Below are 5,498 nucleotides of genomic sequence, written 5' to 3' on the forward strand. Positions count from 1 at the left end.
ACTAACTGAGGGTTCAAAATGAAAAATAGAAACTCCAAGTTAGGAGAGAGAGGACTCAGGACATTAAAAAAGAGAATTGACCAGCATACCACAAAATCCTTAAAACGGGATTATCATTCATCTGTGAGAAACATAATATCCTCCAAGATATGAATGTGTGTGCTGCTTCTCTTAAATTTTAAACTTTCTACTATCAATTTTATCACCTTTCACTTTTTCAGGGACAGTAATCTCTCTTGCCCTTTTTTCAGCCTCCCCTTCTGGCCTAGCATGTCCAGGCATTCCCAAAAGGAAAAGTGAATTTGGGAAATTTCAGGGGAATTTGTGGTTATTGAAGGCTGTGTACTGGCATTTAGAATGCCAGTTCTAGGAACCTAAGACTCTGGCGATGTTTGAGACAGTCCTGCACAAGGCAAAATTCTCCTGAGTGCCATTCAGTGTTCAGCCAGACAGTAAAGTAAGTGAAAAACCTGATTAATTTATTTAAGCCTAGAACCAATTCCCTTTTACATATAAATACAGTGCACAAGCTTATTTTTTTTTTTTTCCCTCAGTTTTAAAACATACTATTTCCAAGCATGTGACTGCTCCATAAACCAGGGGAAACTTGTATTTTATTTTGTTCAGACTTAATCAAAAGTTGTTTCTCTATTTTAGAAAACTCAAACCACTGAAGGTAACACTGCTCAAGGTTTTAAGACAACCCACCGATATCTGACTGTATTTGTAGCTACTGAGTCCAAAATGATTCTACATATATGTCAGCTGGGTAACTTGTTCCTGAGAGTGGCTTTATTATAAATCTCTTCTGTTTCTCCTCCATAGTATAGGTAGAGCATTAAATTGATTTTTTAATTGTTTGTAAGTTATCTATGAATTTCATTTTAGTAGAGTCTAGGAAGTAGAATATATTGTTATAAAAAGAGGATATTGGCTCCAGTAGGGTTGAAAATATTGATCTAAATATATCCATCCATCCATCCATCCCTCCCTCCCATAATGCTATTATCTGCTAACTTCCCTTCTTCCCTTTCAATCAAACTTTTTCAAAGGTATAATGATTTCACTACACAATCAGTTTTAAGTCCTCTCATGATCTAACTTTTACCATCACCATGCCATTGAAATTGTGGCTGCAAAAGTCATCAAACCCAGTTAAATCCAATGGACATTTGAAGAAAGAAATCAGTCTTCATTTTACCTGAACTTCTTACAGCATTTGACTTCATTACTCCCTTTTATTTGAAACTTTTATACTTTGTTTTCTGTGACAACAAATCCAGGATTTCCGTCCCTCAAACTCTTTTACAAGCCTGCTCCTTAAATGTTGACACTCCCCAGTATTGCATTTTTAGCTCTCCTCACACTCTACATTCTCTTCCTGCACAAACTCATCCACTCCTATGATTTCAGTTTTCTGTGATTCACAGATCTTTACTTCCAGTTCTAGCCCCTCTCTTGAACTTCATCTCCCTCCATCTGAAAGCACTTAACACCCAAAATTCAACATGTCCCCAAATGAAGCTCACTTCCTACCCACCAATCTGGAATTACATCTGGATCCTCTTCTAAATTCATAGCACCGCCACCCAGCCTCTCAAGTCAGAACCTGAGGATCTAGATCGACTGTTTTACTATTTCTCCATCCCCACTGCCAGTGGGTCATTTTAGGCTCTCATCTCTCACCCAGTTATAGCAAGTCTTTTAACTGTCTCTGGTCCTCTAGTCTTGTCCAATCCAATATATTCTCCACTTGGCCACCTGAGAGATCTTTAAAACATAAATCTGTTTAAATTACAATATCTGCCTTGGGAAAGATTCAACTTCTAGTTGGCGTCTCAGAAAAAAAGCCCTTCTTACTTGGCATTTGAGGTCACCTCAGCGTTTAGCAGTTTAGTGAAACTAAAGAACTTTTAAAGCAATTACTGCTACAGAATGTATTTTGAATACCACAAACCTTGATGATGTAAAAGTAGTAGTATAGCTAATAAAAGTTAGGAAGTACCATAAGAAGATAAAGGATATTAGGAAATATATAATTCCTCATTTTATATGTGAGTTAAGACAATGTTTAAAATTGATGGCTGAATAAACAAATATATAAAGTTATAAAGATAACCTAAGAAGGGCAAGGGAACTCATTTCATAATGGAGAAATCAAATACTGTCTAAAGTTGATAAATCAAGAGGTTAGATCTATAAGCATCTTATTTAAGTTATGGAAGTAACCATCAAAAGAGAAATGGTTGGTTTAACAATTGAAATAAGGGAGCTGGTTGTCTTTCTATAGTTGAATTTTTTAAACCACACATGCATTGCTTTGAAAATAACTTTTAAAAAGGAAAACAAGGCCTATTTCAGTGAAAACTTTAGACTTTTTCAGAATTTGCTTTAATTTTTCTAATCACTTCATTGTACCAAAAATAAATTTATTTTTCAAGTGACTTAAATTTTTTCCAAAAATTAATTTAATAGCATTGTAAAGTTTACTATACTGAAGAAAAAAGCAAATCACTTGCCATTAGAAAGATTATGAAATGATCATTTTAACTTGAAAATCAATATTGTAAGCACAACTTAAGGTATACATTGGTTACTAGCCACTTAGGCAGTGCTTCTACTTAACGGAAACAGAGAAGGTGACAGATACTGGAACAGGGCCATAAGGAGCTAGAAGAAATGTAACTAGTCATTCTATCATCCTGGTAATGTTGAAAGAATTCAGAATAATTGAGAGATTCTAGCTCCTAATTTGAATCTTCTTTTACTATTTTGCTTACATTTTTGTTATATATCTATGCATCTAATTTATACTGGTTATATTCAGTGGCAGAAATACCTTTTATTTTCAAAAGATAAGCTCATGTTTCTGAACTTGGTTTGATACACTGAATTAAATTCATTTACAGTTGGCTTCTCTTTCCTTAACAACCCTATTTGCACAATCTTTTTAAACCTTTTTCATCCTTACCCATTCAACTGAATCATCAGTCTCTTAGCGGGAAAGACTTGGGGTCTACAGTGTGGCAAACATAAGCATCCTGCTTAATTTTGATGGGCTGGCCTAGTAAATAAAATGTTTTTGAAGGTGCTTGATCTTGCCAATTTGATTTTTAAATGTCCTATGAATTCTTTGGGTCTTAGCAAAGTACTTGACACATGATGCCATAGAAATAAGTTTTCTAGGTGATATGCATGTAGCCCATGAATGATACTTGGAGAAACTCATCACATTTAGGGAACCTTCCCACTAAAGCAACAGGCCCACGTAGTAAATGACAATAATTATTCCAGGTTTTTGAAATAAGACAAATTGACTTTTACCTAACCAATGATTATCAAATTTACCCAGTTTATCATTTAAGACATTCTGAAAACCTTCCTAAAGCACCTCCAAATTGGGAGGAAGCAAGAAAAACCCAAGGAGGGAAGAACTTGTGGTACAGGACTGGGGTTCAGGAAGGAAACTTGTAGGAAGTGAAATTAAAGATAGGTACTCTACATTGAAGTCAGTTCAAATGAGGTTAGTGTATCTGAAAACGAGATAGATTTAACAGTAGATGTTTGTGAAGACTTATGTGACCAGCAAATTTTACTCCTTTGCTAATGAGTAAAATGTAGCACTGAGGTTAAGAGCACAGGCTATAGAGTTATAAACTTCTTTAGGTTTAAATCCCAGCTCTGCCACCTATTAACTCCAGGACCTTGGGTAAACTTATCTAACCTACCTAAGCCTGTTTCCTAAAAGATGAAGACAGTGATGGTACCCAAGCACAAAGAATTGTTTGAGAGTTAAACTAATTATTTTATGTCCTGTTTTGCCTATTGCCTAGATATGAGGAAAGGGTCACCAAATGATAGTTATTATGAATGTGATTATTGCTTGTCCCCATCGTTGGGATTTAAATCAAATGTCATAATTTTACAGGTATACCTCATACTGTTTCTCTCTATACATGGAACTGACAAACAGAAATAATCCCCCGATTCTCACACAATTTATGATTTTAGATAAAGAATTATGTGGTATGACAAATGAACCAAAGGCAGGTTTAGTTCCAACAAGAGTACAAGTTCAGAAGCCCATAAGTTTTTCACCTCAGAATACCATATAGTTCAGAAAATCAATTGAAAACCTACTTCAAGTTTTCTATATATATTTTTAATGATTAGAAACAACTATGTACTCAGAATTACAGTTACTGGAGTTTGAAAAAGCTAGTCAATAAAATAAAATCCATACTGAATTGACATAAGTAGAATGTTCATCTTACTTTATTCATTGAAGAGTGTTTGAGAGCTCTGAATTATATGGTGTGTACCAATGGCATGCACATACAAGACCTCAAGTCCAAGTTTGGAACAAGTGTAGCCAAAACATAAAGCAAAGCTACTTAATTTTTAGTTTTCTTGGGTCTCACACCCATGCCACTGGTTCCATCAGCACTATGCTGTCAGCAAGTCAGACCATGATGACATGATCAAAGCAAAACAAGAGGGTAACAATTGTAGAACCACACGGTTATAGTAGAAATGGAGGCCTTGGAAGGCTCCATGACTTGCCTTAGGTCACAGAACAAGTTAGTCACAGAGCACAGACCGTCAGTTCTCCACATTTTCAGTTTTGCATGTGGTCAGAAAGCTCTTGTGTATTTGTACATACAACCATTCAGTTTTCAGTTCATTAATTATATACCATAAGTAAAATTTTAATGTAGTGAAACAATTTAAATAACGTGTGCCCTATATATGAGGATTTATCCCACTTAAATGGTAACTAAATTCCATAATTCCATGGAATTATTTTGATATATAATGTCAACAATATTAAACATTTGAATGTTTACTATGTGTCAGGCACTGTTCTAATCATCTGATATGTATTCATTCATTTAATCTCACAACCCCAGGAGTAATGTCATTATCACCCTCCCAGAGAGGAAACTGAAGTACAGACAAGTCACACAGTTAGACCACTAACCAGGACTCAGATCTAGTTAAGTCTGATGTCTGAGGCTGTGCTCTAACTAAGTTAAACATCTAATAAAATGGGTATAAATATATATATTAAACCTTAAAAGTAAATATGACATGTTGATTGCTGAACTATACAAATGTAATTTAGTACTATTTTCTGTATTTCTCTTTATCTCTAACCAGTATTTTTAAAAAACTAGCACAAAAACAAGTTATTAGAACATGTCTTTGTCTTTAAATACTCAATACACATTACATGGCCCTATTATGTAATATGTCTAAAAAAATTTTGCTTACTCTTTTCTAATTGGGTCCATTTCATTTGCATTGAAATCTGCATAATGGGGAGAAATTACTGTCCCTATATGGTATGCCCCTGAAGTAAGTTTTTTTAACAAGTTTATTATACTAAGAATTTCTTTATAAAACTAAACTATATTTTCATGCAATATAACATTAAGGTGTAATTCCAGGGAACTAAAGAATACAAAAAATTATTTTAAAAAGCTAATGTGGAGAAG

The sequence above is a fragment of the Pteropus alecto genome, unplaced genomic scaffold (assembly GCF_000325575.1).
Source record: "Pteropus alecto unplaced genomic scaffold, ASM32557v1 scaffold87, whole genome shotgun sequence".
Taxonomy (NCBI): Eukaryota; Metazoa; Chordata; class Mammalia; order Chiroptera; family Pteropodidae; genus Pteropus; species Pteropus alecto.